This window comes from Galleria mellonella, unplaced genomic scaffold, assembly GCF_026898425.1.
Source record: "Galleria mellonella isolate WM207_F2 unplaced genomic scaffold, CSIRO_AGI_GalMel_v1 utg93, whole genome shotgun sequence".
In the NCBI taxonomy this organism is placed as follows: Eukaryota; Metazoa; Arthropoda; class Insecta; order Lepidoptera; family Pyralidae; genus Galleria; species Galleria mellonella.
In genome coordinates this window covers 4,124,046-4,136,180 of record NW_026442176.1, presented here as the reverse complement: position 1 = coordinate 4,136,180, position 12,135 = coordinate 4,124,046, and the positions used below count along the sequence as shown (strand labels likewise).

At 31.1% G+C, this 12,135-nt stretch overlaps 1 pseudogene; it reads right to left on the bottom strand.

Annotated features, from left to right (window-relative positions):
- Positions 1-2,806: 2,806 nt before the first annotated feature.
- LOC128202384 (uncharacterized) overlaps positions 2,807-12,135 on the bottom strand; it is a 73,055-nt pseudogene continuing 63,726 nt past the window's right edge.

The following is a 12,135-nucleotide window of genomic DNA, read 5'->3' as shown; positions in this document are numbered from 1 at the left end:
TCGCATAATCTACACACAAAGTCCTACTTTAGTTCAACCGAAATCTTGGCCTATAGTCTCAAAAGGTAAAATTAAATAATTATTGGAATACAACATTCGTAGTTTAATAATGTTTAATTAATTCACTTGCCCAATTAAAATCCAACCAACAATGCAACCAATTTCCTGGCAACAACAATAATCATTATCAACTCACTGTGACAACATTGTTCCAGTACACAACAAACAACAATTTACGACTATATTCAATAGCTCTCGGGTGGAGAATGTTTGCCTACGGGATGATGTGGCGTGTATTATTTATGTATTGAGTTATGGGGTCTTGCGTACAGTGGATTGTACATTATATAAGGCATTGTTGATCTCGAGTCAATCGATAGATCGTTTGTCTGATTGTTCAAAAACTATTATTAGATACTATTTGCTTCATGTTGGACACTGAGATCTCGAAACGTATTTGGTAAAAAAAAATATTTAGTCTACTTACTCATACTAACATACAACTGCTGACCAAAAGTCTCCCCCTTTAAACTGATATAAGGAACGATCCCAAGCCACCTTCATTAATTCCTTGCAATGCATTTAAGATCATCGCTCCATCTAATGAAGAGTCGACCTGCACTGTATTTGCTTGTACGAGCTCGCTTTTAGGTAAGCTTTCTTCATATACTGATTTATTTATTGGTACTATCTTTATAAATGTGAAAACTTATAGTATTTTAAGATATAGTTATATATATGTATATAATTATATATATAAATACATATAGTCTTTGGAATATGATGGAAGACCATAGGCGATGTCCTTCATATTGATTGATTGGCCGGGATAAAGATAGGATAGCTTGCGTCCTTGTCAATGCTAAATATTAAAGTTTACATATATATTCCTTACTAATATTATAAATGTGAAAGTAAATTATCTTGTTTGTTATCTTACTTTCTTAACGGCTTAACCAATCACTATGAAATTTGGTACATACTATATGAGATGGACGGATATAGGCTTCTTTTATCGCGGTCACATATCCTCGATACGAGGACGAAATCGGGGGTAAGAGCTAGTCAATAATATTAGTAAGAAAATTAGAAAGTAAATTAAAATAATTTAATAAAATAAATACGTATATATGTATTTCAAGAAAATAAAGACTTTATTTCTAAGAGTAGAAATTCAACATGAGTCATCCTCCAATTTAGATCCTGGCACTCATCAACATCACCCTACGCATGTTCAAACATACAATCACTATTAAAACCCGCCGATAATGTTCATTTTTCAAGCCCCCGTACTCTGTAAATAAATCTTGCACGCCTGCGCGCGATGGCGATGACTAAATTAATCTATCTCCAACACAATGCACCGTATTTATTGCAAATTTATTATGGACACCGTGGCACGGCCCACGTTTATTAACTTCTATTGTTTGACCAATAGATTAATGGTACTTGGTACAGGGGATTGGAGTGTCTAAGATTGCTTTTGTAATCTTTGCTTGTCGTTTTCTAGACCTGCTTTCGATTGTTACGGTTATTGTTTATTATTTTTAATTATACTTGCCATGTGGTCTAAATGGACTACTCCTTTTCTTTGGATGTCGTAAGAGACGACTAAGATTTAAACTAAATTTAATGGTCGAGGGATGGGCCGCGGCATACATCTTTAAACATTACTAAACCCCAACTGCGGCTGCATACATAATATATGTAATGTAATAATTTCATTTACTTATGAAAAAGTTCAAAAGAGCATTCGTAACTTTTGCTTACCGAAATGTGGCAATACCACCCTTATCTATTTCTAAACAATTTAACATTTTTGAATGTTTCTGATTGATTATTTAAAAAAATCTCTGCTCTCGAACTAAAACGTTAATCATAGAAAACATTGCTTATAAATCTACCACTAAAACCTTTGCGCCTGCTTCATATTTTGCTTCGGAATTTTTCAAATACATTTTTGTTATCAATATCCAAATTTTCAGTAACATCTTAATAAAAATACTATTACATGTTAGTTTTGAGTTCATTAGCAGAGAAATTTTTAAATAATAAATTAGGAACATTGGGAGTTGATAAATTGTTTTTGAAAATTAGCAGATAACTACGACTTTTCTACTTTTCGGCAAGCAAAAGTTATGGACACTATTAATAGTTCATTGCTACTTATGCGAGTCAAATTACCCTATTGTATTCATCTTATATAGGTCTCATGTAAAATGCGACATATTGCAATATCAGCTATATATAATCCTGTATATATAGTAAACCTGATGCTAAGCGATTACCTTTAAGCATGGGTAATATGAATATCGATCCGATATCTATATATTGGGTGTCTCTGGATATTGATGGTGGAAAAAAGGTTATCATCCATGTCGATATCGCCCATATCGGTCGGATATCAATTTTACGAATATGTTAAAAGTTAGTAAGTATATTCGTTATTGGACTAGTATATAGATTTGTAACTAAAATATTATTATAATATTATAATATTGCTATATATTCATCATCACATCATCATATTAGCTCTTAAAATCCACTGCTGAATATAATCGTTCCCCTTGGGGGGTTTTAGTAGTAGTTGCCACGCCAGATTAGTAACCGCAGTTAGGCTTTATAGATGTTTTAAGAGCGACGCTGCTGCCCATCGCTCGCCCACCCTTAGTCGCCTCTTATGACACCCACTGGAAAAAAAGGGATGGCCTATTCTTTGCCGGGACAGACATACACGGAGGTATATTACCCAACTCTAATTACCATTCTCCTTAGGCATCCAGAACATCACGGAAATTGCTTTGCAAAAAAAAGAAAAAGTTTATTTTATTTTATTTTTTCTGTCATACATTTATGGTGTTATTTTTTTCCAAAGAAGTCGTTACGTAGCAACAGCCGTTGTTTCTTGTACAGCATCATCACCTGTAGCGACATCAGTTTGTGCTGTAGCTCCACCACCATCATCATTTGTCGTATTCGAAACATCTGTAGTTTTACCATCACTAACTGTAACTGTACTATTACCTAACTCGATAGTTACATTAATGTCACTTTGTGTAGTACTTCCATGTTCTAAAGATGCAAAATCTTCTTCGGGTTTAAGGTGGTTATGATAATCCTCTGGCATGGCGCGGGCCGTGAACACACATGTTGACATGCATTCATACTCGTCCGAGAACATGTTGATGTTAGGAAGACACCCTCGCCATATACCCACCTCGCATCTGGACCCTGGCTTCCAGACTGGTCTTCTTGACTGGTGTCGGCGGTTTCCCACAGTCGTCCCATCGGAAACTAGACATGCAAGCTTCGGGTATCCCTGCAAAACACATATAAAAAATGTTTTGATGTTTTAGTTTTTTGCACCAAAGTTTGTCCCATATTTTAATGTAATTTTAACAAACAATAAAATTAAATATAAGAACGATAACGATTCTTTATACTCGTTGTTTTAGAAATTGAAAATTAAGCAATTTCTAAAAGAATGAAGTTCTTAATACAGCTGTATTTTCTGGGCTAACTCAAAACCATTCTTATTATAATTCATTGGATTTACGAGCCTGTTAATTTCATATTATTTTTGTCGCAAATTTAATTTGGTGTAATTTTTTGTAGTAAAATTCTGTTTTTATCTCTACACATTCTGCATTTGACATAAGATTCCGCGTTCGAAATTAAAATATTCCAAAATCTAATGTATTTATAGATAGACGATATTTAAAAAAAAAACACAATATTGTACATCCCTGCGTAAATTTTTCGTTTAAATTAAGAACAATGAAATATTGCTTATTTACATTACAGATTTATCATAATTGGATTTTTGTTTTTGGAAAAAAATATTAAATTGTTCAATTCATAAAAACTTCCGAAATTCATATACATTACATTGAACATATAATATAGATGACCTCGTCATCGATTTTTGCATATTCATCATTCATTCATCAGTTCAGTCGGTATCTATCCACTGTTAGGTATAAGCCTTCAGTATCTACCAACATCTGCAATCCTCCTCTTTTCGGATAGAAGAGCACACATTATTGGTCGTATTCATTGGGGGGTTTATGGCCATAAGTCGCCACTGGACAAACGAATTGGATACTGGAATTTTTGGAAAAAGATTTAAGTGGGTTTTTTAAAAGATTTTTATAAAAGTTTAGACAAAGGGAGAAGATATCACTATATGGGAGAAAGTGGGATAGGATAGTGACAGCTATGATCTCTGTGGGTGCGTACCCATATTCATCAGAAAGATGAACCCTCTGTAGTAATTTCTTTGCGTATTATTCATTTTAAAATAAGAACAGATAAGCTAATATTAATTTTGACGCGTTTAAAGCGTAATTTTTTTTTTTATTTCATTTGATGAAATTTATTGCAATGAATATGGTAAGTTTAGGAAATATTATATATTTTGTGTATTATTGATATTCAAGTTATTGTTGTAACTTTATACATGCATGCCTTTATTTTTAATTCAGTTACATTAGTCATATATTTAGAAATATGTATTGCATACAATATTCTACATTTAGATTCAATTATATTATATCATCCATTTTACTTGCAAAATGATCTTTTATTTTTTTTTTTTTTTCTAAATATAATCTACTCATGTATTAAAATGCTGCTTAGTTCATATAGCCGTGAACGTGCCAGAGTTAACAAAGTAAATAAATATGTAACTTTGTAACCGCCGTTAAGAAGAAAATAAATTTTCTACGCCAACTGCTTTTAATGTCGGGGGGTAATAACTTCGCGAGTGAACCTCTCCGCAACACTGTTACACGCCGTCACTAAGTTTCAATAACTTAAACATAAGAACATAATACTTTGTTACTTAACGATAGGAAATTTGTATTTCACCTACAGCGAGGAGTCAATGAAAAGACGTGGTTTTGAAAACACGCTACTAAATAGAGATTTTTTTTTTTAAAAAGTCATTTACTAATAGGTACCTCTGTCCCATTCGCGTTACAACCGTGAAGCAATTGTTTGCTTGGCTGTGTTTCAATTTGAAGGATGCGATATGACAGTGAATTAACAAGGTGCAGAGATATAACACCTTAGTACGCAGGAATGTCAACGCATGGGGGTTATAATGAGCGAAACGGTATACTCTGTTATGTCCATGGTACTAAAGCTGTACTTTTATAACTCTATTTTAGTTTATAGGCGACGGTTACCACTTTCCATCAGTTAGACCGTTGTCCTTGTTTGCCATTTTAAGTTGCATAAAAAAAACGTACCTGCATTAGATGATGTTATAGAAAATTTAATAAAAAAAATACATATTAAAACTAATTTACATCTGGCCATAGCAAACACCACCATTTCAAATAATACTGCAAAATTTATTTAATTAGTTTTTAATTAAAATAAAACACATTAAGATAAATGAAAATTGCATGATTTGAAAACATTATCAAAAACGCATATAAATTTACAACACATAATTAACATCTACTATGCTTACTATACTACATCTCCAAGGCAACCGCAGTTAGGGTTGCCAACCTGCCTGCCAAGTGTGGCAACTACTGAAAAAAAAAACCAATAGAGACCTATGTTCAGCAGTGGACAGTTAACGGTTGATACAACAAAATAAATAAATTATTATTTTTGAATAAAAAAAATTTTTGGTATTTTTTTTCTATCAAAGAAATATAATAATTATAATAATAAACTCTTTATTGTGCAAAATAGAAATGTATACAAGAAGTATTTACACAGAATGTACATATACAAAAGGCGGTCTTATCGCTAGAAGCAATCTCTTACAGCCAACCATAAATAGTAGAATAAACATATTTTCTTTTTAAACCTTATTTTTTTTATTTTATATAATATATTGGAATCATAAAAATGTATTACTAAATACTAACACTAGTTTTAATAAATGGATTACCTTAATGAACATATAGTGTTCAAAATAAAATATATAATGTTCAAAATAAAACCTTAATCCCTTAATAATAAAACACAGATTTTTACAATATTGGAGTCCGTCATTATTATTTTTCTCCCACCTTACATTAACGAATAAAAAAAAGTACTGACTCAATAGAGGCGTGTGCGCGGACGCTTGCTCCTGTAAAATAAACGTAATTTGTGTATTTTAAACTGTATGTGCGCTGAAGAACCTGTAAGAATTTGTGTGTGCGTGCATATAGGAGTTGAGGAAGAACTGCCGATCACCTACAGCAGAAAAACTCACGAGGCCAATGCCAGGTTAGTCCTCCTCGACAGACGGAATCTTTCCCTTATAAAACGCATCCACTGCGGTGTTTTACCTTACAAACATATAATAAAAAAATTAATCATCAACATAAATATACTTGTAGGTAACTTATACCTACCACCTACTAAAGTAAGCAATTTATTTTTTTTTAATAAGGGAAAATGGAATGGTAACGCCTGCGCTACGCCGCCTGGGATACGCTGGCGTGGCACCAGTGAAAGGTGATAGATGAGAATGAAAATAGGCCAGTTAGCCCATCATGATAAATCCATTAGGAATTAACCATGATAGTTTCCAGGGGGCACCGCGTGGAGGTCGACCTGATTGGGTATATTGCTAGCAATGGGATTCTTAGTCTCCATTACTAACAAACCCTTTCCCCCCTAAAGTAAGCAATTAAAACACATTCCAAAGTAAACAAAGATTTCTTGAGGCGAGTGTCAACCCATCGTGAAGTCCGTGGATTCCCACAAATCGGCCATATTAATTTCACCTGTTTGAAACTAATTAAAAGTCGTTTAAGTGAGAAGTGACCCGAAATGCCTCCTGTACCCATATCAATGTCACTCGAGTGTATGGTATTCAAGCAAAATGAATTTTCACGCGTCACTGCGTATTGGGGATAATTCACTAATAAATCAATAAAATCATTGATTACTTTCTATTTTTTTTTTCTGTATCTAGAGAAGATTTGTTTGTATGTTTATTTGTTTGTAATGGATGAACTTGAATATTACTAAATTTTAAAAATTACTTCATCTATAAAAAGCTAAATTATCAACGAGTAAAATAGACTATATATTATTAAAAAAAAAATATCTAATCGTGCGAAGTCGGACCGGATATATAAATAAATATTCTTAAGTGGCTTCGAAAAGCAGAAGATTCTAAATTACGTAGCTATTTTTTTAACAGATTTTAATCACTTTATATTTTTTTAAAATCAGATTTTTAAAATTAAAGTGATTATTAAAAATCCTAATATTATTTTTTATATTTCTTTTTAAATATTATTCTGTATTGATTTATTTATTACATAATTTAAAAAAAAAAGAAATATAAACTATTTATTTATTTATCAAGGCACACCAACAGTACATGTGTAATACATTAAAAAATAAAATGAAAAACAAGAGAATATATACTAATATTTATTTATACTTTATTATACACAAAAATTACATACTTATATATTAAATGAAGATGTACAACAGGCGAGCTTAACACTGTAAGAGTTCTCTTCCAGCAAACCCTGAGTGGAAAGGAGCATTTATTACCATCCGATATATTGTGTTTTTTATCTATCATTTATTCCAATATTTGTATGTTTACAAAGTTTATATATTTTATGTAGTTTTTATTTAAAATATAAAATTCTCTTGTCACGGTGTTTGTTACCAAACTCCACCGAAACGGCTTTACCGATTTTCATGAAATTTTGTGTGCATATTGGGTAGGGCTGAGAATCGGCCAACATCTATTTTTTATACCCCACAATGACAAGGATGACCCACCCCTAAAACTTTTTTTTAATTTTTTGACAAAATTTTGTATTTTATTATAATATGATTTAGCATTGAAAAATACATACATACAACAACAGGGTTGCAAGATGGCAATTGAATATAATAATTGTAGTACGATGGATTTCTATATATAGTTCTAGAAATAATGTAATTGGTAAAACAACGTTTGCCGAAGTCAGCTAGTTATAAATATATTTATGCTCAAAATTTTAAATGTTTTTATTGCAATATACACAAATCGTATGACTGCCTATTTTTATTTTTAAATAATTCAATTCACATGAAAAGGATTGCTGGAAGAAATCTCTTATTGGAGATAAGCTCGCCTTCGTATATTACATAAAAAAATAAATGTTTTTATTACTATACTTGAGTACAATATGGAATAAAGAGAGAAAGAAAAAAATGTATAAAACATGTATATAAATCGAATATAAGTACCCTATAAATGCGAGTACAATATTTAATTTGAATAACGTAAAATTATATTATTAAATATAATTTTATAATACACATCGTGTATCTGTAAGTGGATTATACTTTTTATCAATTAAATACCAAAAAAAAAAAGATTGGTTTACTCCCGCCATTTTATTTCGTGTTCCTTTAATTTTTACGTTAAATTCATATTTAATCTCATAAAAGCAAGTCTCGCATTCAGCATACGGGGCTCTGAACTAATTAGTGAGTAAGTTATTTTATTAAACTTCATTCTACGGATTAATTTAAAGTTTTTACAGGTAATATCTGTAAATTGGAAGTAATAAATCATCAGCTTCATATCTGTCGTAAACTGTCCACTGATGAAAGCCTAAAAACTAAGCCTTCCCCAGAAAGGGAGTTTTGCCAGTAGCTGCCACGCTTGGCAAACGGATTGGCAACCGCAGTTAGGCTTTTAGTCATGTTTTAAGAGGAACACTATCGTCCATCCCTGTACCATTATGTTCCCTTAATCAGATCTTACGACATAGGAAAGGAAGCCCATTCTGCGCCGGGACCACACGGCGGATATAATGAATATAATAATAATTTATAGCCTTAATTTTTATTGTGATTATTTCTTGTAATTATTTATATTTATAATAAGTTTACTATTGTAATCTTTTGGAGGAAACAATAAAGAGTATCTATCTATATATCTATCTAATAGCCTTTCACTTATATAAAATACAAAAGCCAATTTTCAACTGTATCTATGTTAATGCAATGGAAAATTATATATTATCAAATACTACTTATCAGACATGGCTAATATCGGTACCGCACTAATATATTGAGTTCTTCTCGACATTTATATATATATATATATATATATATATATATATATATATATATATATATATATATATATATATATATATATATATATATATATATATATATATATATATATATATATATATATATATATTGTTATTCCTCTGTACTCAGTAAAATCACGCTATATCCCATTCAAATCCGAAACACAGTCATGCAAACACAACTGCTTCACGGTTGAAACACGAATGGTTCTACCAAGCAATCGACTTTTGTACAAAGTCTCCTAAAAAAGTATGTAAATTTTAGTATGTATGTATATCAATTATTACTAGTATCGCATTCGAGTATTCTGACACTTCCCTAAGGTTAATTGGGAAAGAATGCTTTTAGCATAAGTTCGTCTTGTATACATACATATCGTCATAGTCGTAGAATACTGACGGATCTTTATACATAATCTTCGGCAGGTCCGTCAGTATTCTACGACTATGACGATATACTAATGTATAAATAAAATACCAGAAAAAGATATTAAAAGTAACATAAAATATTACTTTCGTTTTTCTTTCGTATGTGGATGGAGAAAATAATAGAAAAAAGCAAAAAAAAAACAGTGACATATATATTTTTCTTATATGTTTGCGCCACAGTAACACAAAATGGCGAAGTTTTAAGTTTAAACGAGAGAGCCCAAGGGGCCGTTCGAAAGTTTTCGCCTTTACAATCAGTAATCGGTCTGTTCGTTTAACAATTCAATAGTTACAAGTTACAAGTAAATATTGTTCATAAACTTTGATATTATTATCTTGAGAGATTTTAATATACATATTTCTAGCTCAATTAGATGGAAATTTGAAAGTAGATGTTATTTCCAAAAGTGTGTATTCGATTTTAATATTTGTCCTACTAATGAATAATCGTATTAAGTAATAAAAATAATATGTTAAAGTAAATTACTTTAAATTTAAAAGTCAATTTTGAAAAAAAAATATATATATATTTGAATGAAAGAAATATTTTATTCCAGTAAAGACTATTTATTAGATTTAAACCACATATTTTGAATAGTAAATTTATTTCATTACTGCCATTATTTGTGGATTAATTTAATTGAAAATATATTTATTTCTAATATATACTATGATTTTATAACATTAATCTTTTGAGTTTCATAGATAAACTTAAAAACAACTTGAAATGGAAAAGTTGGAATGTTGATGCATTTTCTATGTTCTCTAAGCGATTTTAAGCAATAATTTCACTAATTTAGGACCGAATTATGTCAATGATACTATACATTGTCTATAGGTGAATTTGTTTTAAATCTATTAGAATTTTAGTTCATATTGGTCAGATTTCGCTGTGATATTAAATAGTTATTATAATTTTATTTATATAAATAACTTCATTGACAAATGAAAATTAGATACAAAAGGCGGATTTATTGCTAGTAGCATTCTCTACTAGTCAACCTTTGGAATGAACAGTGAATCACGAACGCGGTACTTCATTATTTAAATACGAGTAGGTCATGAAAATGTATACCTATACAAAGTAAATAATGCATACATAAATATAAACGAATATGCATATATTTAATATGTAAATAATATAAAATATAAGTAATATATAAATTAATAATATATGTATAGGATATACATATATATTTATTAATATTCCAGAAAATACTACAAATATAAAGACACTGTGACAATTTAAGAGCAATCCAAAATGGCTTTTGGATAATTGTTAAAACTCAATTAAGGTCTTGTTAGACTAGAAAATAATTGCACTTTATAAGCACGTAAGACTTTGTACAAAAGTCGATTGCTTGGGTACCTCTGTCCCATTCGTGTTTCTAACCAAAGCAAAAATTTGCATGGCTGTGTTTCGGTTTACAGGGTGGGTGTGCGTGAATTTACAGGGTACAGAGGAATAACATCTGAGTCCTCAGGAATGGCAACGCATGGGGGGAAATCATGTGCGAAACAGTATACTCTATTATGTCCACGGTACTGCTCATGTCTATAGGCGACGGTTACCACTTTCCATCAGGTGGGCCGTCAGCTTGTTTACCATTCTAAGTTGCATAAAAAAAGAAAAATAATATTTTATCATTGGTATTTGAAAAAATTACTATAAATATTAAAATTTTGCAAGCATCTGTATGTCATGTTTTTTAGCAAATAAATTAACTATTATTATTATTAAATATAAAAGATGATGATTAGCTACTATTGTTGTGATGAGTTCATAAGTTTCATAATTTAGAGATTGATTTACAGAAATAGTGGAAATTCGACCCCAATGTTTGATTACAATTTTATTATACATACATACATCTGTCTCTAACCTGTCTCAGCACACAGACATCACATTGTTTACAACCGGATTGACTCACAAATACCTTAAGCAAACCGGATAACCAGTTTGCGGAATGCTTACTCATTTCGCGAAATCTCCCTTCCGCATGGGGGAATGGCGGAAATGATTTTCCGATTGCTTTAACAAATGTTCACGGCTCGATAATTTTGCAAATATTAAAGTTTGAAGAGTCTACGTCTGGGGCGCAATTTCCGTGTTTACTATTGGTATTAATTGGGAAATTAAATATTCATAATTCCAGTCCATCTGGTTCGTTACTTTTTTTTTTTAAACTTTTTATACAACGTAAAATAGCAAACGAGCTGACGGCCCACTTGATGAATAAATAGATAGATAGATAATCTTTATTACCAGTAATAAAAATTAAAAAAAAACACTAAAAAAAAAACAATTATTTTTGCTGGTAATAGGAGCCGCCTCAGCTGTTGCTATATATGTACAGCTCCAACGAGATGTACCTGTATAAGGCTGATTTTCAGGCGGCCCCTTAACTCCTTTACCTTTAGCATGCGTGCAGGTCGCCAATACCTATTTCTCGGATGGGAGACTCAACATGCTTAACAACTAAATAAAAGTGATATATACATGACTAGTATGCACATAACAGAGTGTGTTGTGTCGCTCATGATACCTTTCATGCGTTACCATTCCTGAGGACTATGGTGTTATAGCTTTGTACTTTATAACTTCATTGTTATGGCAATATCTCACATATCAATT